At 44.6% G+C, this 24,842-nt stretch overlaps 1 non-coding gene across 1 annotated transcript; it reads right to left on the reverse strand.

Moving 5' to 3' along the window:
• Nucleotides 1–15,683: 15,683 nt before the first annotated feature.
• TRNAA-CGC (transfer RNA alanine (anticodon CGC)) lies at nt 15,684–15,756 on the reverse strand. Its single transcript has one exon. It is a non-coding gene; the product is annotated as a tRNA-Ala (tRNA).
• Between the last annotated feature and the right edge of the window lie 9,086 nt (nt 15,757–24,842).

Raw genomic sequence — 24,842 nt, forward strand, 5'->3', positions numbered from 1 at the left:
CGGTGGCAAGAGCGTCAGGCCAAAAGCGCGGAGGCACATTGGCATGGAAGAGAAGCGTCCGAACACAGTCATTAAGAGTATGAAGAACGCGCTCAGCGCGACCGTTTTGTTGCGAATTGTACGGGAATGTGAGACAAAAAGTCGTGCCATGTGTGATGAGGAGAGTGCGTACAACTAAGTTGTCGAACTCCTTCCCGTTATCTGTTTGAAACGCAAGAATGAGACGGCCAAACTGCGTGAAAACATAGGAGTAGAATGCAGCCAGAGTGGATATAATATCGGACTTACGCCACAACGGGAAGGTCCACACATAGTGCGAAAAATCATTAAGAATAACAAAATAATAAAGGTATCCCGTATTACTCGCAACTGGAGAGGTCCAAACATCACTATGAATTAACTCAAACGGGTACGATGCAACTTGAGAAGACGCCCTAAAAGGAAGACGAGCATGTTTGCTGAGGCGACAAGCATGACAAGAGTGATCGTTGATCTTATTACACGTGAAAGAAAAACTCCGAAGTATATGACGAAGGGTGGCGGGGTTGGGATGACCCAAGAAAGAATGCCAAAGATCCACACCGGTGGCGAGGGCAATGTGGTCGACGGAGGTGGTGGAGGCGGTGGAGTGGACCGGGTAGAGCTCGTCAGGGCTGTCACATCGGTGGAGTACCATACGGGTGCGAGCGTCCTTAACAGAAAAATCACACTCGTCAAACTCAAGGGTAACATGATTTTCATGTGTAAAAGAACGAACAGAGACAAGATTTTTAATAAGATTAGGAGAAACTAAGATGTTAGATAATGACAATGGAGTAGAAGTAGGCGGAAAAGATGCATGTCCTATGTGAGTAATGGGAAGTGAGGAACTGTCACCAACGGTGATGCGAGCGGAGGTGTGGACGTGATATGAGGTGTGGAGGTTACTGGGATGAGCAGCCATATGCGCGGTAGCTCCAGTGTCCATATACCAATTGCCGCCGCCGGTGTAGGTCGACGGAGAGGGAGCGGAGTGCAGGGCCGCCAAGAGAGCCGGGTCCCACATCACATGTGGGAGCGCGGGCTACTGGGACGGGGCCGTCAGGGGCAGCGGCGGTATCCCTCCTGGTTGTGGCGGTTGTCCGTAGGAGAGGGGCCCGTAGGGCGCCGCATAGGGCTGCAGCGCGGCGTAAAACGCCTGATGGGAGGGAGGCCGCGCGCCGGTGGAGGTGGGGCGGTGCGGGTTGGGAGGGGAAGGAGAGCGGAAGCGGGAGGTGGGTGGCGGCAGCGACCGGCGGCGGCGGTGGCACGAGGAGGGCGTGGCGGCGGCGGCGTTGGGAGATGGTGGCGGTGGCGACCAGCGGCGGCGAGAGAGGAGCCGGCGCCGGCGCTGGCGGCGGCGGGTGGCAGCGGCGGGAGGAGGTAGCGGCGGCGGCTAGGGTTAGGACCGACTTGCGATAGATGCCATGTAGAAGATAATGTTTAGGCCGTGCGACACAATTGCATTGATCAGTGCACTGGGCACGTATATATGATGTATAGGATGAGGGTCACAACCTCAACTATACAGGAAAAGTAGGTTGTGGGTCCAAGACATAATATACATGTATAATATATTCAACAAGTACTAGTAAGGAACTACTAATTGGTTCTAATTTGCAGAGCGGCCACTAGTTAACTAGATGGAGCAATACGGTTTGGGTTCGAAAAACATAGAGTAGCTAATTGGTCGGTTTCTCATGCTCAACCCACCTAACCTACCTGTCGTGAAAAGAATCAAAGTAGTACTCCCTCCGTCTGGAAATATTTACCGGACAAATGGATGTCTCTAGATGTATTTTAGTTGTAGATACATCTATTTTTATCCATTTTTCCGACAAATGTTTTGAGACGGAGGGAGTAGTATATATCCAACTAAAAATTGTCGAGTCCTTGTCGATTTTGGTTAACTAATTTTTTTCCCGGTCCAAGATTTTGTCTCCGTGTACTTATAGGATCTCTGATGAGACGCGTGCTTCTTCTATCAGCTGAACGAGCAGGATGCGTGGTCAAAGCCCAAGCTCGCCGGCCTTGTACTTCCAACGGAGAACATGATACGTGTCTGGATGATTGCTTGTGGAAGACGTACAACAATGCACGCTTCTACTCGTAGAACTCGCGTGTCAGTGAGACAGTGAATCGCCGGATCGGTTAGTTTTTTCACTTGAAGTTGAACACCCGGGCTTACGTACGTGTTGCGCGATCGATGACGCCTGCGTGTTCCCGTCATTTCTCAAGGCAGGCAGAGAGTGATGAGCACCGGGGCGGGGTGAATCGGAGGAAGGCACGGGAAGAAGACGGCCGTTACATACCCCTATTCCCTCCGTTCTAAAATAGATGTTAGTATAAAGTTGAGTCATTTATTTTAAAATAAAGGGAGTAGATCCCAATGGCGCGACACGGACGCCAAGGCCCAACAGGGAACTACGGAGATGGACAGGGGAGAATAACCACCAGCCATTTTGGTCGGAACAGTGTGATCTTCGTCGACGTCCAGGACCAGGCCGGGTGAAGTTTCCTCGCGGCAGCGATCTCACCGAAATTCCACCCTTAGTCAAGGTGCGCTGTAGGTCCCTGTCAGCCCGACCGCCATCAAGGTATCCAGGAACACAGCGCCCCATGCACATGTATCCTTCTTTGTCTGTATGTGTATGATTGTAATCTTCTTGCGTGCAAGTGTAAGGTGTAAGAGCATCTACAACCGGACGCCTCAAACCATCCCTTATACATCGCGGACGCGTTCGGTCCGTGGAGAGAGAGAAAAAAAAATGATCTAACCGAATTTCTCGTATCATCCATATAAATTCAGCATGTCCGTAAATCCTCATATCCATCTCAAATATGAGGAGGATATGAGGGTGTACGGACGTGCCCGGGCGCACCCGGACAATCCGCCATAGGACGCGGACCCACCTTGGATCATCTTTTCTCTTTCTTTATTCTTTTTTTATTTCTTTTTTTTCGTCTTCACCAATCACGTGCAAGTGACCGGATATACGAGGAGAAAAACGGTAGTGTGGCTGCGCGTACAGATAAATGAGGGGTCAAAATAAACCCGCCCAATCACTGATCGGGCGCGTCCGCAGACATATAAGGGATCATATTTGCTATGTCCGGTTGTAGATGATCTAACACCCGTCGCTTTTTCCAGTTACCAGATTCATAGTTGAAATTTTGCGATATGCAGGAGGGTCGATCGTGGACCACGTGCCAAGCATAACGTGGAGAAGTAGACAAAATGCCCCGACTTGACATTTTTATCGAGGGTCAAATGTATCCTCAATCAGCTGCATCGTTAGGATATGACGTGGCGTTTTAAACTTTGTTTAACAATATGGAATCAACTCTTTGCATTGCACGTCGCTCGGTCAAGTAGCTAGCTAGTGTAGTCAGAGAGTGATTTTAATTAGTTAGTTTATTTAACCGCTTTTCCCTTGAAAAAGTTGACATCGGCACATTACGTAATCTATCCTTTGGGACACGAGAATTTCACAGGAAGAACGTTTCCTGCAAAAGTTTATTAAACCGTTGCATTGATTCCAGTCACCAATGTCTTGCTGTAAAATACAAAAATTTCCACGACTATGTAAGCTGATTGATGTTTTGGCCCTTGATTAACAAACTCATCGGGGCCTTAGAGCATCTCCAGCCGCGCCCTCAACAGGCCCCTTCAGACGATTTTTTCGGCGCCGGCGCCAAAAAACGGCCCAGTCGCGTCTTCAGGACGACGAAAAGCGTCGGTTCAGTCTTTTTTCCGCCTAGTGGCCGCAGGCCGAACCCGGCGCGCTGGGGGCGCTTGGGGGCTCCGGCACAAGGGAAAAGCGCGGCTGGCCCACGCCGTCAGGTGAAAAGTCAAGATTTTCTTTCCCGACTCGCCTCCCACTCCCCGCGCTCTCGGCCGTCACTAGGTATATCCCGGCGCCGCCCCGCCGCCCTTCACCGGTAGATAGCCATTCCCCGCCGGAAAAATAGCAGAGGTTCGCCGCGGCAGCGCCTCCGACACCAGCTGGGCGTTTCCGGCCGCCGTTTTCGGCCGCGGAGGGGCAGTTTAGTGGCGGGTGCACGCCCACTGCGCGCAAGGTGTTCGGCGATTTGCCTGCCTCGGCGATGGACTCGGATGACGAGGAAGTGCTCGTCGCGCTGCTGGAGGAGGAAGCCGAGGCCGACGTCCAGGAAGAAGAGCATCTCATGGTGCTCGCCGCCCTCGCCCAGCTGCTGGCGAGCAATGAAAAGCCGCGGCGAGGTGGCTCGGCGCCGGGGCGGGTGAAAGCAAAGAACCGGCATCGTCTCGAAGGCTACTGCATGCTCTACTCCGACTACTTCGCCGATGCTCCACTTCACGGCGACAGAACATTTCGGCGCCGTTATCGGATGAGCAGAAAGCTTTTCCTCAGGATTATGAATTCCATCCGGGAGTTCGACAACTACTTCAAATGCAAGATGGATTGCACCGGCAAACTTGGATTCACCTCCATCCAGAAATGCACAACAACGATGAGGATGCTTGCATACGGAGCTCCCGGTGACTCACATGACGACTATGGGCGCATGGCCGAGTCCACCAGCATAGAGTGTTTCTACAAGTTCTGTCGGGTAGTGGTGGCAGTGTTTGGACCGCAATACTTGAGAACACCAAATGCGGAAGACACTGCTCGGATCCTAGCATAGAATGCAGCAAGAGGATTTCCTGGGATGCTTGGAAGTATCGACTGCATGCATTGGAAATGGAAGAATTGCCCATTTGCTTGGCAGGTGATGTACAAAGGCGCCAAAGGCGGTTGCAGTGTGGTACTTGAGGCGGTGGCCACACAGGACCTCTGAATTTGGCACTCCTTCTTTGGTATGTCAGGAACTCACAATGACATCAACGTGCTGCAGTGCTCTCCTGTCTTTGCCAAGCTTGTTAAAGGTCATTCTCCTCCGGTGAACTTCGAGATCAATGGGCGGCACTACAACAAGGGGTACTATCTAGCTGATGGCATCTATCCGAGATGGTCGACATTTGTGAAGACCATCAAAAACCCTGTGCCTGGAGGTAAGAACGTCTGGTTTGCGAAGATTCAGGAGGCTTGCAGGAAGGATGTCGAGCGGGCATTTGGTGTGCTCCAATCTCGATTTGCTGTTGTTCGGTACCCCGCTCAGACCTGGTCGAAAGATCAAATGTGGGAGATCATGACCTGCTGTGTCATCTTGCACAACATGATCATTGAGAGCGAGCAGGAAGAGCCAGTGTTTGACACTGAACCATACCACAGGCAGGGTCCTCTTGCCGAAGTTGATCACCAGCTACCGGCAACCTGGACTGCCTACCTCAGTATGCGTCAGGAGATCCGAGACTCACAGGTGCATCATCAACTGCAGCAAGATCTGATAGAGCACCTATGGAGGCTCAAGGGCGACACCGGGCGCGACGTGTGAAGAAATATGAGTTTTTATTTGTTGAATTATATAATTTGTATTGAACTATTTGTTGTTGAACTATTTTGTTGAAGTATTTGAATTTTCTGTGATGAAATATGTGATAAAAAAATATTTATGTTGATAATTGAACGCCGAGCCACGGCGAACCACGCCGAATATGGGCCTATTCTCGCCCATATGGGCCTTTCCCGCCGAAATGGGGCTTCAAAAGTGGCCAAAGTCAGCGACTGGGGACGACGACTGGGCGCAAAACCGCCCCAGCGCCGAACGAATCGCCGGCTCGCCCCCAGGGGGCGATTTTTATACGTCCTGGAGGGGCCAACGGCTGAAGATGCTCTTAACGTAACTGAAAGAACTCAGTCTCTGAAAGTTGTTCCCTGATGAATTGATAGCTTCAAACAATACTGGCATATTGACAAGTGCAGCTTGGTCAGATTAGTTCTTGATTAACATCACGTTTACATTTGAACACAACCGCACCTACTAGTTAAGTATGTAGCTACTGTCACCTAGTGAGGTTTGATCATGTCACTGATTACAGCAGCCAACGCCCGGCAATCATGTCAACCAGCTTGATCGGTTAACAATACATGCATGCATGCATTGCCTGGCTTGCTTGACCAAGTCTGTCGCGTTCAGCCTCTCGAATTTGTTACTCCCTCTGTCCCATAATATAAGAACATTTTTCAAACTATGTTAGCTTATGCACCCATTGTCCAAATACATATTTTGAAAAGTTGAAAAATTCGGAACAAAAATTCCACGGGTATATCCGGACATTCTACGTTCATGCACAAAGTTTCGGTGAAAAACAACGTTTTTTATAAAAAAGATAAAGAAATGCAAAATGAATAGTTGTAATGAAGCATCAGAAATTGTCGTTTTTACACAAGCCAAAAAAACCTTGTTTTTCACCGAAAACTTTGTGCACGTACATAGAATGTCTGGATATACACATGGGATTTTTGTTTGAAATTTTTCAACTTTTCAAAATGTGTATTTAGACAATGAGTGCATATGCACCTAAGAGTCATTGCCAATTTTCGTGAAAAACGTTCTTATACTATGGGACAGAGGAAGTAACAAATAGGTCAACCATTGTTGCGTTTGAGAGCTAACTTTTTGATCCCCTAGAAACAATGCGTTTCCACAACCAGCACTTAAAAATAGTCGCTCAACTCATCGGTACCTTGAAGAGAAAGAAAGGGGGAAAACTCCAGAGACCCAGCTCAGCAGCGTGTTTTTCTTGGAATTGCAAGGAACCGAGTAAACAGTAAACAATGCGTTTCCACAAAGGACCTTCAGCCACAGATCAGTACGCGCACAAGCTAAGACAGAGAAATCAAAGTGGCCAGAGCACATCCTTTTTGTCAATCTGAAGCGCGAAACGGTGCCAGATCCAGCTTGGTGGCACGTACTCCTACTACGTAGTACTTCCTCTGTAAACTAATATAAGAACGTTTAGATTACTACTTTAGTATTCTAAACACTTTTATATTAGTTTATGGAGGGAGTACTTAGCAGCGCGGCAAACCCGGTCCCTAGTCCATGGTTGGTCAAGAACTGTTCAAAGTTTCGGACCGATGGAAAATGTCTCCCCTGACCAGATTTTCGTCAACTGCCTACGACTCAAGCAATGGAAGCAGCATACTTCATTATTGTCCCCCGCCCTATCTCTCTATCTCGCTATTTTATACTCCGAGAAGGGCAAATTAATTATGTGGTCACCCTTGGTACGTGTGATTAACTAAGCTAGCCTTCCAGCTCAAAAATGAAAAAATATGCCAGCTTTGGACGACGGCATAAACTAGAACCCAACCTAATCCATCACCGTCATATCCGAAAGAGTCCTGGAAACTAGATGGTTTGTTTAATATGCCTGACCTTCTAGAGGCTGCGGGATTTCATGACTTCGTGTGCAACTAATTTGGTGTTCATGTCACAGTCAAAAGACAAATTGATGTTCATTTCGGCGGTTAAATAATTGATGTTCCTCTCATGGAACTTTGTAACCATTGGAAACTGGACATTTTATTTTATAGTGTAAAAAACGTTCTTATATTATGGGACAGAATAAGTAGTACCAATGATATAGCTTTTAGGCGGTGGATCCTATTTGGCGCTTACAGTTTAGTTTTATCTTTCTTTTCCTTTTTCCCTTTTCGTTTTCTGTTTTTCTCTTTTCTTCTTCCGTGTGGATGAACTGTTTGCAAATGTGAATGTTTTCTTCAAATAGATGAAGTCCTTTTGAAATTCTAAGGACTTCTTCAAATTCGATGAACTTTTTTCAATTTCGATGAACTTTTTCTTCAAAATTGATGAACTTTTTATTCAATTCAATGAACATTTTTTCCAATTTTGATGAACTTTTTTTTCAAGTTTGATGAACTTTTTTCTAAATTGACGAACTTTTTTTAAAATCTGTAAACTATTTTTAAAATTTGATGATTTTATCTTCAAAATCGATGAACTTTTTATAACTAGTGAACTTTTTGATCAAATCGGTGAACTTTTTTCAAATTTGTGAACTTTTTTCGAAATGAACTTTATCGTAAATTTATGAGCTTTTTTCTCGTCAAGTATTGTTTCAGAGGATATATTTTGTAGATGATATTCGTTCAAAATTAACAATTTAGTTCACTAGCTTTTTTACTTTTGATTCTAATTGTTTTTTCTCTGCCATCTACTTTAGAATCCAGCTTGAAAACTGTTCGTGAAAACAGAAACGAATCGAGACCTCGCTTTAACGAAGGAAAAAACGATTCGCTAAAACGCTTCCAGAACCAGTCGTAAGTTGGGCCAAAGTAGAAGCAGCCTACAAGTCCTTGCTGCAGGCACAACTTCTCCTAATCGGCATAGAAGGCGCCGATCAGGAGCTCCCTTTTTTCTTGAGCGGTGGTTTTGCTTTTTAGGTGCGGGGTGTGTCCAAATTTGAGGTCATGGGTTAAATCAAGCCTGTTATCTGGCACAAGGTATCCAGGCCAGCCCAATGTTCATATTAGCCGAAGGCTACCGAGTGTGGCGTTTCTGCTCGCGAGCTCATCTGCACCCACCCTGAAGAAAAAAATCAAAACAAATACTAAAAAAATTCAAAAGATTTCAATTTTTTTTGTGTGGTAGATAAGTTTATGTGTGAGGTGCGCTTCAAGTTTCAACTCATTTGGACATTTGTGCAACTCTCAGCAAAAAATATAAATTCAGGGTATGTAAAAAAGTTTACTGTTCACACACTGTTCCAACCTAATTTGTTTTTTCGCTGAGAGCTGCTTAGATGTCCAAATAAGTACAAATTTTGAGCGAGCCTCATGCATAAACTTGTCTATCACACAGAAAACATTTTTTTATTTATTTTGATATTTTTTTTACCGGGTGCAGATGAGCCTGGGCACCGAATTGGGTTTTCGAAGTCTTTTCTTCTACTAATGTTTAATGTATGTACCTGCACCAACGTGAGAGCTACATCTCGCTTACGGTGAGAATAGCTCTCATCTGGTTGAAGGTTTTTCCTCTGTTGTTTCTGGGCTGGCCAGTTTAATATGTCTTTTTTACAACAATTTTTTTCAATGGTTTTACTTTTTCCTTCTGGGTTTTATTTTGTTTCTTTCCGTTTTCCATTCATTTTGCACTTGTTTCTTCATTTTTTTTCATTTCCTTTTTCTTTGATTTCTTTTGTTTCTTTTTTGGTTTTCATTGTTTTATTTCTTTTGTTTCTTTTGGTTTTCATTCTACACTTTTCATATATGTTAATCATATTTTTCTAATACATACTCCCTCCATCCCATAATATAAGATGTTTTCTGACACTAGTGTAGTGTCAAAAAATGTCTTAAATTATGGAAAGAGGGAGTATTTAACATTTTCAAATAGAAGATTAACATTTTTTAATACATGGTCAACATTTTTTCTATACTCATTTTAAACATTTTTCAATTGCTTGACAAATATTTTTCACATACAAGATTAACATTTTTTAATACATGGTTAACATTTTTTTCTATACACACTTAGCATTTTCCATATATAAGATTAATAATTTTTAATGCATGGTCAACACTTTTTCTATACACATTTAACATTTTTCAAATGCTTGATTAATATTTTTAAAATACACATTTATTTATTTATTCAAATGCTTGATTAACATTTTCTAAATACATGATCAAATTACACATATTGTATATTTTTTGTATAAAGTATTTTTGGTATACAGGAACATTTTCTTTATACACATTTAACTTTTTTTTCAAAATGCTCGTTAACATGTTTTAATATAATGTCAACATTTTTATACACATTTTAAACATTTTTCAAATGAGTAACATTTTTTAATACATGGTCAATATTGTTTTCTATACATATTTTGAAAGCTTACAATGCTTGATTTACATTTTTCAAATACAAGTTTGACATTCTTTTTAATACGTGGTCAACCCTTTTCTATACACATTTTTCAAATGTGTGATTAACATTTTTTCAAGTGTTGACTAAAATGTTTAAACACATGATCAACTTCTTTCACACATATTGTATATTTTTCATATACATGAGAAATATTTTCTTTATGCACATTTAACAACTTCAAATGCTTGGTTAGCATTTTTTTCAAAAAATTTATGTAATGTGTCTTTTGTAATATATGCATTTTCAATATTTTGAAAGTATAAACGAAACTAAAAAAATGAAAACAAAAAACATGAAACTAATCAATAAAAGTTTCATCGTTGTGGATGGAACGAACACGACGATCCAGAGAGACGTTGGTTGCCGAAGACTGAGAGAGGATAGAAAGATGTGTCGGTTGCGGATGGCAACCGAATGACGGCTGGGCAAGGGGAGATTTCCATCTGATTAAGGAGTATGTGCTAATTAATCACAACACTAACCCTAATATATGCTTGTCCATGTTCACACGACTTTTCAAGTAGTACCATCATCTTGAAAGATTGTCCATTGTTGTACCATCACCTCAAGAGGATTCTCCTTCAAAAGTTCTTCAATTCAAATCCTTGATGAGGACCTGAAATATAAACTCACAAAGAGAAAGAGTGTAATATGATGCTTTGAACAGACATAGTTCAGGAAGATACTCGCTCCAATTCTTGCAAGTCCCGAAGTCGTTGTATACAAATTCCATGAACATATTTCTGGAATATAGAAGTTGATAGAGACTTGGTAAATAAATCAGGAAGATTTTCGGATGATTTAACTTGCAAGATTCTTATTTCCCCGCTTTTCTGGAGTTCATGGGGGGAAACAACTTAGGAGCATTATTCTTAGTGATATTGCTCTTGATGTAACTTATTTGCATCTATGCAACACAAGCCACACTATCTTCATAGATAATGGCAAGTGATTCTTCACATGACTATTGTATGTGGTTTATCATTCTTTGAAGCCACACACATTCGCGTGATGCCTCATATAATGAAATTGTTTCAAAATGATTGGTATATTTTGCCACTTGTTTCGAAAAATTCCCATGCTATGGTAGTCCCACCATGTAGGACCACAAAGTCGGTCTATGATCAACCATTATGGGGATCAAATTAATAGTGAACATCTGTGAATCCAATCATATTAGAGTCTTAATTTATCTAGAACTAGAAAATAGGCCATGATCATATGTGCCTTGGAGATATGAAAAAATTTCTTCACTCATGACCTATGCTGTTTGGTGGGAGCTACGTGTATCTAGCAATTAGATTTACTGCAAATGCAAGGTCAGGTCTTGTGCAATTTGCAAGATACATGAGCACTCCAATGACACTTGAATATGGAACCTCGGGTCTCAACATCTCTTCTCCATCATCCCTTGGCCCGAATAGATCTTTCTCTACGTCTAAAAATGAACCATCATGGGAGTTTTAGATGGATATGATTTTTCCATATTGAATTTCTCAAATATTTTCTGGACATAGGTAACTTGGTGTACCATGATTCCCCAGGAAAGGTGCTCAAGTTGAAGACCTGAGCAAAATTTGTCTTTGTTCAAATCCTTCATCTCAAATTCCATCTTTAGGTGATTGTGTACTTCATCAACGTCTTGTGTCTTGCCAATGATGTTGAGGTCATTGACGTGTACTAAAATGATGCAAAATCATGTAAAAGACTTTTTGATAAGACACGTGGGGGATCATCATTGTTGGAGTAACCTTTCCGAACAAGGAACTCGCCGAGTCGGTTGTACCACACCCATCCCAACTACTTTAAGTCATATAATGACTTATTCAGTTTACACAATACATGTTGCATTTTGCGCTTGCATTCATAACATAGAATCCGTCAGGAACCTTCATGTGTATATCTCCTAATCTAGTGACCCATAAAGATATGTGGTCACAAGATCCATCAACTGCATAGTTAGACGACTTTACACTGCCAAAGATATAAGGTATAAAAAAGTGATTCCACTCATTACATGAGAACATGTCTCATTGAAATCAATGTCAGGTCTCTGCGTGAATCCATGTTCCACAAGCCTTGTTTTATATCTCACCACCTCATTGTTCTCATTCTTTTTCCGGAAAAAACCCCATTTGAACCCCATAGGAAAAACATTGGGAGGTGTCGGTATTCTTTCAGTGAATATCTTCTTTTTGTTAAGCGAGGCAATTTTCGCGTGTTACTGCATCCTTCCATTGAGGCAGTCGGAGCTCACGATTGTCCTTGGATCATGATCATTCAGAATGGTTTTTGTAATTGTAGGAGAAAAATAAATGTCGACAATCATAGACTTACGGTCGAAAGATTCTCCAGAATCGATATAGTTGATGGAAATTTCATGCACCCTTGATGAGTCAATGTGATTTCTCAATACACGTGAGTCTAAGTGTTTTGATTGTCCAACTAGTGTGTGCAAACTGAAGCTGGGTTGTGGAGGTTCCCTTCCAATGGGTGTATATTATCCATCAGACGATTGTCAATGTTGAGTTGACTTACGTTTACTGGCTCCAAGGATTTTCTCCTCGATTTCCTTTGTTGCTTGTTGGAAGCTTATTCCAGGTCAGAGGTTGTACTACTCCCCCTCTTTTTAGGGAGAGGGAGTTGAGTGGTACTCACTTTTGAAATCCACCACCTCAAAGGACAAGGTTTCCTTCCGAAAATTACGCTTGTCGCCAGAAACGACGTCTAGAGAAGTTCGTCCAAGTGGCTTTGCCATGATGCCTGGTACCACTCCATAAAAGGTCATCCCGGTCAAATAAATCCTTAATTGAGGAATTCCCATTTTCTACAATGTACTTCGGTGCAGAATATTTAATGCAGCTCCTCCTTCCATCAATATGTCCCGCATCCAAAGCTCGTTGACCAGTGGATCAACCACCAGTGTCGGCGACCTGGGAACGGAACATGAGCCGAGTGATCTGAAGGATCAAAAGTGATTGGTGTCTCCGACCAGTTTAGATACAAAAAAATATCAGCGTATGTTCACCTGCTCAAGCAAACGACATGTCGCCGAAGAAAGATATGGAATTATCATTAGCAAGGCGAATACCAACACAGTACCAACATAATCACTTGCAGATAGTTGAGGAAAAACTCTTCAAATAGCTCGCTTAACTTCCGAGTTGTGGTTGGTCTCTGCTTCGTAACGAGACATCTAGTAAGTAGAATAGAAGAATGAACGGTACTTTAACACGCATGGTTGCATGTGATAACGGGTATTTTTCCATGCATGGTTGGATGTTGAGGTGGGTCTTATTCCATGCATAATTGTTTGGTCATGTGGCATGCTTGCATGTTGAGATGAGGATGGACTTTTTAGATATATAAGGTTTGGTCTTTGTTTTAGTTTATTTTTTTTAATTTGTTGCAATCATAGAGGTATTGTCTTTCACATATTGAAGTGTTATCTTTGTTGCGGTCTAAGAACACCGTCATTTACACTTTACCATATGCATCCCAACATTTACATTGAACTGCATGCATCTTTTATTATTTGCAAATAGGAAACATAATACACGATCTCTTGTGGTACGTGTATTACTCAACTTGTGAGGGGGGGGGGGAATCAGTCCGCGGACACGGATATGAGAGGCCGCCATCGAACCATAGCCATATACATTTCGAACACTTTTTCAACAAACCGGACGAAATTCATGCAAACGCGGCCGGATTTCATGTAAACATGCCAGATTTCATACAAACTGAACGAAAACGTTTACATTTTGGACATATTTTAACTAAAAAGGTAAAACTATATGCACACACGATCGCGCGAAGCTCCACTCCCACGACACGGATACACTACACTAGTCTACGGCTGGCCGCGGCGGATCCCTTTGTCTTCCCCATGTCCGGCAACCCGCTCACCAAACTGCCGGGAGCCCCCGAGGTATGTTTTCCCCTCGTATCTTCTCTATGTCTGGCTGCGCCGCTCATTAGAGTGGCAAAGAGGGTGCTTCAGCCGGAGGGGAAGGGGGGGGGGCTCCTCCGCTTCCGTGGAGCCCAGGTGGGGTGAGTATGGTCTAAGATAAAGAATCGGAGAGGTCATCGGCTGGACAAGCCGGGGACGCGCTGGCGGTGGCCTTCCTAGGACCCAAGCGGCGGCCTCCCGCGTTCTATTTTTCCGCGATGTCGGCGGCGGACGCAGATGCGCAGGACACCGACTCGTCGATCTTCGTGCACCCGGCTTCTTTCTCTCCTGGCAAGGTGTGGTTACGCGTGCGTTGACGACGGATGGCGCAGTACGACGCGGCGTCCTCCACGGCAATGATGATGCTCGTGCCGCCGTGCTCCCCTCGTGCCGACCTGGAGCAACTCGCCACTCCTCCGCGAGCTAGCTTGGAGTGGCGAGGTGCTAAACTACGCGCCGGTTTGGGGCGGCAACTTGCTTCGTCGGGCTAGGCGAGGGAGGTGGAGCAGTGAGTTGCCTCGCTCGTATCTGATGGGCTCGGCGGGCCACCCAACTGGCTTTTATGCCGGAGAACTGCTCTTCCTGCTCGGCGGATGCAATCGAAAGGGTGGAGAGATGGAAGCAGGAGATGGGGAGCGGCGGACTTGGTGGTGCGATTCTTGTCCGGCGTCTGGCCTCCTTTAAATAGAGGGCGGGCGGGAGGTCCTTGCCCGACGTTGTGTTTAATGCCGACCCGCTCGTGAACGGACGTGTGGCCGGAGTAGGTTTCTCGGTTTCCACGTGGGTTTAATGGAGGTGTTTGAATGTGGCGAGGAGGCATGTTCAGCCGGACCCGGACGTGCAGCGGGTGACATCCTCGGCCAACGCGCCGCTTTAATGGCGGAGGCAGTGAGAGGTCGCATCCGCCCTCCGTCTTTAATGTGGAGCGACGCGCTCTACAGCGGCATGGATGTGGGCAGCTGGCGCTAGACGGGAACGTGCGCGGGCGAGGAAGGAGGAGGTTTAGGTGAGCCAGGGCGGTAAGAAGCGGGCGTGGCAGTGGTCTAGACTTCCGCAATGCCCCATGTTTGTCTTTGGTTTGCGCGAGAAAGTACGTCTGGACCGCGTTTCGGACCGATACAAGACCACACCGGGCTTTCACGATCCGAATAACGTGATTCGAATGGATGCGGATGGTTTGAGAGTCGACGTTGAAGATGACCTTACATAGGACTGGACACAAGGGTACACGAGAGAATGCTAAATACGCAAAATAAAGGGGAGGTCACTATTATGATGCTCACGTGGTCATCGTTGACCGGGAGCACATAGATGAGACATCCGGCGTTGGCGACGGACGACAGAGCAGCAGAGGCAGTGGACAGACCCCAAGGTACTCCCTCTGTAAACATAGTCATAGGCCATACGCGATGTAGACGTTGGCAACCTAGCGATGTCCCGGTGTGTTCGCTGGCGGCTCGTTCCTTTTTTGCAAGGTTAGAAACGACCACGACAGAGCGTTGGCGACGGATGACAGAGCAACAGAGGCAGTGGACAGACCCCAAGGTACTCCCTCTGTAAACATAGTCATAGGCCATACGCGATGTAGACGTTGGCAATCTAGCGATGTCCCCGTGGGATCGCTGGCGGCTCGTTCCTTTTTTGCAAGGTTAGAAACGACCACGACCCTGAAAGATGCTGCGGATAAGTGCTTGGGGAGTTATGGAAAGTGTAAAGGATACTACGCATAAGTGCTTTGGCGATGAGGACGAACGATTCCATGCGCGTAGAGTGCGCACAGTCCAAACACTCCCAATCATGTGACCCATTCACCTAGTATTAGGAAAGAAAACTGCTACGGTCAAATTTGTTCCTTAAAAAACCAGCTTGTCGGCCTAAATAATAAAAGAATTGGAGGTGCGGGGAATCGAACCCCGTGCCTCTCGCATGCGAAGCGAGCGCTCTACCATATGAGCTACACCCCCTAAGTGATTAATTACCAAGTCATCACTTAGTGTGCACCGGGATTATTGTCTGGACAAGGAAGTGTAATTCTGCAGCTCGCCGATTTACGCGGCAGTGAGAACGGTACTACATGTGTCAGGATTTCAGCACAAGACACGTATGCCAGGTACGATGCAGAAAGGGCAAGCCTTTTCCCTGTTCCGTTTTCATCTTTCGACTTGAGTCTCAAAAGCATGATTTCAGTCTGAACGACATGTTTTCTTACATTTCCCCTGGCTGGAAATGTACCATTCGGGAACGCGTGATTAAGGTATGATAAGATAGTTTTATTTTTTCATTTTAACCTCACCACATAATCTAGAGATGGTGATAAAAGTAAAAATGTTAACAATTCAACGTCAGATTTTTAAACATGGCAAATCTGACACCTGGAATGACAAATTAAATTGTCACTCGGTATGTCAATTTACCTCAGCAAGCATGGCAAGTCCCGGAGAAAAAATGCCGAAGAAAATTGTCATGCTCGGGACAACGTAATTTGCCATACCAAGCGTCAGATTTGTCGTAATTAAAAATCCGACGTTGGACTTGTAACGAAATCCATGTACGATGGAAATTTCATAGTTTTATCACTAATAACCAAATATTTCATTATCCCAAGCGCACAACTCTATTAACCACACGATGGAGCCACGACGTATCCAGGCGCCACCTGGTCGGGGAAGGTGGGGGTCCACCATGTGACGGTTGTTTTCTCACAAACATTGTGGAGGCCCACATCGAGTTCAGTTTGCTCGGTGGTAAAGACCAAACCGCAATGGGTGTGACGCCTTCTCTCGTAGAGCGGTGCTCCATCCGGCGGCCGGCGGAGCTCGTTCCTACGGCTGGCGGCGCCGGGGTTTGTGATGGACGACGTATGGCGACATGGCGCAATGCTCATCGGTGGTGAGGTAGCGGGCACCAAGGCGAAGTAGATCCGCTACGTCCCTTCAAGAAATACGATATGAGGGAGAAAAGACCGTTAAGGCCAGAAGCTCCACCTCAGTAATATCCAACGTACGACACGTGCCAGGATCCGAGGAGCTACTCACCCCATGTGCTTCATAGACGAGGTCATGCGGCACAAGTTCCTAGAAGGGCTTAAACCCATAAATATTGATCAGTATGATGGTACGACGGGCCAGCTACTAGTGATAGGCGTTGGGATTTCCCCGAAGAGGAAGAGTGGTGTAGTATAGTAGTAGTTAGTATTTCCCTCAATTAAGAACCAAGATTTATCGAAGCAGTAGGAGACTCATGCAAACAAACATCAATAACACCTGCACACACACACACACACACACACACACACACACACACACACAACAAATACTTGCACCCTAACATGGGCAAGAGGGTTGTCAATTCCCTTGTACTCGTTAATTGCTAGGATTAATTCTGGTAGTGGTAGATAGATAAATTGCAAAAGAAAATAAAAGAAAGTAAACTGCAACAAGGAAATTTAGGGTTTTAGTAAAGTGAATGGACCCCGGGGCGAAAACATTAACTAGAGGCATCTCTCTCATGAGCATAATAATGGTGGGTGAACAAATTATTGTTGGGAAAATGATAGAAAAGTGCATAGCTATGACGTTATTCATGGCATGATCAATATATAGGCATTACGTCCGAGACAAGTAGAGCGTTAGTATTACTAAATCTACTATTACTCCACCCCTCAATCGCTATCCAGCATGAATCTTAAGGTACTAAGTTCATAATAAACAGAGTAATGCTTGGAGCATGATGACATAATGACATAATGTAGACAAAGTAAAATCAATCAATATGATTAAACCCCACCGTTTTACCCTTAGTAGCAATGATAATCCACAGGTATAGATGATCATGTGTAGCCATTTTCGATAAGTAAGAGTGAAGACGTTTGCTTTACCTAGAAACAAGTAATAAAACTACAAGTGCTTTGTAGGTGTAGTGAGATCAGTTTGCAAGAATAAAACTAGAATTACTTAGCTAGAATAAAACTATGAGTAATTTGCAAGATAATAGAAGTTAATTGTAAGGAACGACGTAGCTTCGAGCTCCCACATCGGCAAGTTTCTGTCAAAGAACCAGCCAACAAAACCATATCAACGTCGCCTAAACAACATAAGGGACATATGCATACCTCTCTCAAAGGACTCGCCCAACAAACACCTCATGCAGGCACATGGCCGAGGTGGTATACAGTCTGTCTTAGTCCTCGTCTCTAGCGAGGACGAGCTGGTCAACAACACGGAGACGCAGACGAGCAATAGGAAGCGGTCCGGGCTCATAGACCCGATGTCAAGATCCGCCATGTTCTTTTAATCCTTTCTTTACCATCAATTTGCATTGTATCTTTCTAGTTTCTCTCGTTATAGCTCGACATGTAAAGCTTGAATTTATCAAATAAAGAAAGCATGCCCTTTAAAGGTCCACACTATGTTTCTTTGCGCGCATTGCCTTTGAGCTACAGGAACGTCTGTAAGATACAATTGCCAAAGGGCTTTGTTTCCCTATCCTACAAAACAAGTTTGAAGTATTTGGCATCGCGGATGTTGCATTATATGATGGGGAGCGTTGCATGGAAAACAAAAAAAATTCTACGCACACGCAAGATCTACCCATGGAGATGCATAGCAACGAGAGGGGGAGAGTGTGTCTATGTACCCTCATAGACCGTAAGCGAAGCATTTCACAATGCGGTTGATGTAGTCGAACTTTCTTCGCGATCCAACCGATCGAGTACCGAACGTACGGCACCTCCGCGTTCAGCACACGTTCAGCTCGGTGACGTCCTCCGCCTTATTGATCCAGCAAGACGGCGAGGTAGTGGATGAGTTCCGGCAACATGACAGCGTGGTGACGGTGATGGTGAAGCTATCTCCGTAGGGCTTCGGCTAAGCACCACGAAAATATGACCAGGGGTGTAAACGGTGGAGGGGGGCGCCGCACACGGCTAGGCAATTGTCTGTTGTGTGCTAGCTAGGCGCCCCCTCCAACATATATATGGGTGGGAGGAAGGGAGGAGCAGCCAAAGGGGGCGCCCAAGTAAGAGGAATCCTACTTGGGGTCTCTCCCAAGCCGCGCCCCTGCCTTATATAGGTGCGGGGGAAAGGCAGGGGAAGGTGGCGCCCCCCTTCCTTTCTCCCGTTAGAGGGAAAGGCAGGAGGGGCTAGCCCTCCCCCTTTCCTTCCCTAGGGCTGGCCGGCCAGGGAGAGGGGCGCACCAGCCCCCTGTGGGCTGGTCTGTCCCTTCCTTGGCCCATTAAGCCCATATCACCTACCGGGGGTGTCCGGAACCCCTTCCGGTGACCTGATAGCTACCAGGTGAAACCCGAAACCCTTCCGGTGTCCGAATACCATCGTCCTATATATATATATCAATATTTACCTCTTGACCATTTCGAGACTCCTCGTCATGTCCGTGATCTCATCCGGGACTCTGAACAACATTCGGTCACCAAATCATATAACTCATATAACACTATATCGTCAAAAAAACATTAAGCGTGCGGACCCTACAGGTTCGAGAACTATGTAGACATGACCGAGACACCTCTTCGGTCAATAACCAATAGCGGAACCTGGATGCCCATATTGGCACCTACATATTCTACGAAGATCTTTATCGATCGAACCGTTATGACAACATACGTAATTCCCTTCGTCCATCGGTATGTTACTTGCCCGAGATTCGATCGTCGGTATCTTCATACCTAGTTCAATCTCGTTACCGGCAAGTCTCTCTACTTGTTCCGTAATACATCACCTTGTGACTAACTCCTTAGTCATTTGCTTGCAAGCTTATGATGTGTATTACCGAGAGGGCCCAGAGATACCTCTCCGATACACGGAGTGACAAATCCCAATCTTGTTTCACGCCAACTCAACGGACGCCTTTGGAGATACCTGTAGAGCATCTTTATGATCACCCAGTTATGTTGTGACGTTTGATAGCGCACAAGGTATTCCTCCAGTATCTGGGAGCTGCATGATCTTATGGTCGAAGGAGCATGTATTTGACATTAAGAAAGCAGTAGCAATAAGCTGAACGATCATATGCAAAGCTAACGGATGGGTCTTGTCCATCACATCATTCTCCTAATGTGTGATCCCATTATCAAATGACAACTCATGTCTATGGTTAGGAAACCTTAACCATCTTTGATCAACGAGCTAGTCTAGTAGAGGCTCACTAGGGACACGGTAATTGTTTATGTACCCACACATGTATTTAAGTTTCCAGTCAATACAATTGTAACATGAATAATAAACCTTTATCATTATTAAGGAAAAATAGTAATAACCATTTTTATTGCCTCCAGGGCATATTTCCTCCAGTCTCCCACTTGCACTAGAGTCAATAATCTAGTTCACATTGCCATGTGATTAACACCCATAATCCACATCGCCCTGTGACTAACACCCAAAGAGTTTACTAGAGTCAATAATCTAGTTCCATCGCCATGTGATTAACACCCAAAGAGTACTAAGGTATGATCATGTTTTGCTTGTGAGAGAGGTTTAGTCAACTGTTCTGCCACATTCAGATCTGTATGTATTTTGCAAGTTTCTATGTCTACAATGCTCTGCATGGAGCTTCTCTAGCTAATTGCTCCCACTTTCAATATGTATCCAGATTGAGACTCAGAGTCATCTGAATTGGTGTTAAAGCTTGCATCAACGTAACCCTTTACGACGAACTCTTTATCACCTCCATAACCGAGAAATATTTCCTTAGTCCTCTTACGTAACTAAGGATAATTTTGACCGTTGTCCAGTGATCTACTTCTGTATCACTATTGTACCCCCTTTCCAAATTCATGGCAAGGTACACAATAGGTCTGGTACATAGTATGGCATACTTTAAAGAACCTATGGCTGAGGCACAGGGAATGACTTTCATTCTCTCTTTATCTTCTGCCGTGGTCGGGCTTTGAGTCTTACTCAACTTCACACCTTACAATACAGTCTAGAACTCCTTCTTTGACTGACCCATTTTGAACTTCTTCAAAAAAATTGTCAAGGTATGTGCTCTGTGTAGGATCGAAAGTAGGTCTAGAGGGGGGGTGGTGATTAGACTACTTGACCAAATGAAAATCTAACCTTTTCCCAATTTTAAGTCTTGGCAGATTTTAGCAACTTAGCACAAGTCAAGCAATCAACCTACACATGCAATTCTAAGAGTGTGACAGCGGAAAGTAAAACATTGCACATGAAGGTAAAGGGAAGGGTTTGGAGAAGGCAAACATAATGTAGACACGAAGATTTTTGGCGTGGTTCCGATAGGTGCTGCTAACGTACGTCCACGTTGATGGAGACTTCAACCCACAAAGGGTAACGGTTGCGCGAGTCCACGGAGGGCTCCACCCATGAAGGGTCCACAAAGAAGCAACCTTGTCTATCCCACCATGGCCATCGCCCATGAAGGACTTGCCTCACTCGGGTAGATCTTCACGAAGTAGGTGATCTCCTTGCCCTTACAAACTCATTGGTTCAACTCCAGAATCTTGTCGGAGGTTCCCAAGTGACACCTAACCAATCTAGGAGACACCACTCTCCAAAAGGTAATAGATGGTGTGTCAATGATGAACTCCTTTCTCTTGTGCTTCAAATGATAGTCTCCCCAACACTCAACTCTCTCTCATAGACTTGGCTATGGTGGAAAGATGATTTGAGTGGAAAGCAACCTGGGGAATGCTAGAGATCAAGATTCTTTCGGTTGGATTGGAATGTCTTGGTCTCAGCACATGACTAGGTGGTCCTCTCTTACAAAATGAGTAGTGGAAGTGCACGTTCTGATGGTTCTCTCACATAGGGAGAAGGGGGTGGAGGGGTATATATAGCCTCCACACAAAATCCAACTATTACACACATTTGACCCAACTCGGTCAGACCGAATAAAATAACTCGGTGAGACCGATTTTTTTCAAAATGTGAACATTAGGAATCTCGGTGGGACCGACATGATCAACTTGGTGGGACCGATGTGCTAGGGCTAGGGCAAAACCTCATCTCGGTGAGACCGATTGCATGAACACGGTGACACCGATTTCAGCAAAGAGCAAACAGAGAGTTGGTCAGGCAAACTCGGTGGGACCGATTGCATATTTTGGTGAGACCAAAATAATTACAACATGCAACAAGGAGTTTGCAAGGCCATCTCGGTGAGACCGAGATCCATATCGGTGAGATCGAATTGTCTAGGGTTTTTGGCAGTGGCTATGTCAAGTGAACTCGGTGGCGCCGGATAGATCAAATCGGTGGGGCCGAGTTTGCCTTTGGGTTTTGGACATATTTGGAAATGAGAAAGTGGCTGAGGGTTTTGGAGCAATATCAATAAGCACTTTGAGCAAGTAGACCATTAACAACACCTCATCCCCTTTTAATAGTATTGGCTTTCCTATGGACTCAATGTGATCTTGGATCACTAAATAGAAATGAAGAGTCTTGAGCTTTAGCCAATCTTTGTCCTTAGCATTTTGAGGGTCCACATCTCTAGCCATGCCATGCCAATCATTGAACTTTCTGAAATATTTAACTTGAATGGATATTAGTTCAATGAGCTATGTGTTATTACGAATTGCCAAAACCACCCGGGGATTAGTTGCACTTTCAATCTCCCCCTTTTTGTTAATTGATGACAACATATAGATCATAGCTTCGACAAATGATAATATGAATGAAATACATCGTCGCTTTGAGAAGTATGTGATAGGCAAGAGCTCCCCCTAAATTTGTGCATTATTTAAAATCTGCTTTTGAATGCAAATGGCAATCCATTAGGATCATGGGTCACTCTTCCATGTCGCATACATTTTGGTGGAGCGCTCAAAATGATAAGATTTAAACAACATGCACTCATCACCAAGGGTAAACATGATTGATCATACACAAATATCATAGATATCATCATGCAAGCACACATTAAAGCATAGTATGATCAAACACATGATCACAAGAGTATCTCACACACATAAAACAAATATTGTAGCATGAATCAAACAAGCACACGATCAAAGCAAATGATTAAAGTAGTAAGAGAGGCAAAAAAAGCAAAATGCTCTCTCTCTCTCTCAGCCTAATGATCTATACACTTTCTCCCCCTTTGGCAACAAGTTACCAAAAAGCTTGAAAATGCATAGTGCTATGCGGCACTCTGGGCACGATCTTCGGGAGCTCCTGAAGTGGTCTTCTGGCTGGTTCTCCGGTGTGCGTAGATGGCGTGAAGAGGAGTCCGTCTGCAAATACTTCAGCTGACGTCTGTGGAGCTGGAGGAGTTGAAACTGGAGGTGCAACAGTGGCAGTTGTTGCAGGTGCTGAAAGTGTAGTCCTGGTGTCACTAACAACTGGCACTGCTGAAGACCTTTCTGCCCTTGGCACTCGCTGGAAAGTGTTTCTGGTAGGTCTATCATTCCTATCCTCAATTTCTTCCTGGAGCTTCTCCACAGTGGTCTGGATCTCTGTGACCTTCTTATGTCTGCTAGAACTACGTCGGTATTTCCCCAAAGAGGAAGGGATGATGCAGCACAGCAATGGTAGGTATTTCCCTCAGTGATGAGATCAAGGTTATCGAACCAGTAGGAGAACCACACAACACTACGTGAACGGCACCTGCACACAAATAACAAATACTCGCAACCCGACGTATTAAAGGGGTTGTCAATCCCTTTCGGGTAACGGCGCTAGAGATTGGCAAAAGGACGTGAGAAAGTTGTAATAAATTGGTAGATAGATCGCCAAGTAAAATAAAGGGCAGCAAGGTATTTTTGTATTTTTGGTTAAATAGATCTGCAAATAAAAGCAAATAAAAATAGATCGCGAAGGCAAATATTATAAAGAAGGGACCCGGGGGCCGTCGGTTTCACTAGTGGCTTCTCTCGAGAAAAAAAACGGTGGGTAAACGAATTACTGTTGGGCAATTGATAAAACTTCAAATAATCATGACGATATCCAGGCAATGATCATTATATAGGCATCATGTCCAAGATTAGTAGACCGACTCCTGCCTGCATCTACTACTATTACTCCACACATCGACCGCTATCCATCATGCATCTAGTGTAATAAGTTCATGGAGAAAAAGAGTAATGCAATAAGAACGATGACATGATGTAGATAAGATCTATTTATGTAGAAATAGACCCCATCTTGTTATCCTTAATGGCAACAATACATACGTGTCGGTTCCCCTTCTGTCACTGGGATCAAGCATCGTAAGATCGAACCCATCACAAAGCACCTCTTCCCATTGCAAGATAAATAGATCAAGTTGGCCAAACAAAACCCAAATATCGGAGAAGAAATACGAGGCTATAAGCAATCATGTATATAAAGATCAAATAAGACTCAAGTAACTTTCATGGATAAAAAGATAGAACTGATCATAAACTCAAAGTTCATCGGACCCCAACAAGCACACTGTCGGTGTTGAAACCGGTAGATCTCGGGTAGGGGGTCCCGAACTGTGCGTCTAAGGATCGAAGGTAACAAGAGGCAGGGGACACAATGTTTACCCAGGTTCGGGCCCTCTTAATGGAGGTAATACCCTACTTCCTGCTTGATTGACTTTGATGAGTATAGGGGTTACAAGAGTTGATCTACCTTGAGATCGTAATGACTAAATCCTAGATGTTTAGCCTGTATGGTTATGATTGTCTCTACGGACTAAACCCTCCGGTTTATATAGACACTGGAGGGGGCTAAGATTGTACAAGGTTGGTTTACAGAGGAAGGAAACTACACATCCAGACGTCAAGCTTGCCATCGACGCAAAGAAGAGTCCCATCCGGACACGGGGGAAGGTCCTCGATCTTGTATCTTCACGGCCCATCAGTCCGGCCCACATTACATAGCTCGGACGCCTGAGGACCCCCTAGTTCAGGACTCCCTCAGTAGCCCCCGAACCAGGCTTCAATGATGACGTGTCCGGCGTGTAGATTGTCTTCGACATTGCAAGGCGGGTTCCTCTTCCGAACATCCCAAAGCAAAACATAATTGTATTCGACTCCTCAATGATGATGCAGTATCCGGCTTTTATATCTTCGGTTCTATTAGGTGGGCCCTCCATGATACTTCAAACG

Source organism: Triticum aestivum, chromosome 4D, assembly GCF_018294505.1.
Source record: "Triticum aestivum cultivar Chinese Spring chromosome 4D, IWGSC CS RefSeq v2.1, whole genome shotgun sequence".
Classification (NCBI taxonomy): Eukaryota; Viridiplantae; Streptophyta; class Magnoliopsida; order Poales; family Poaceae; genus Triticum; species Triticum aestivum.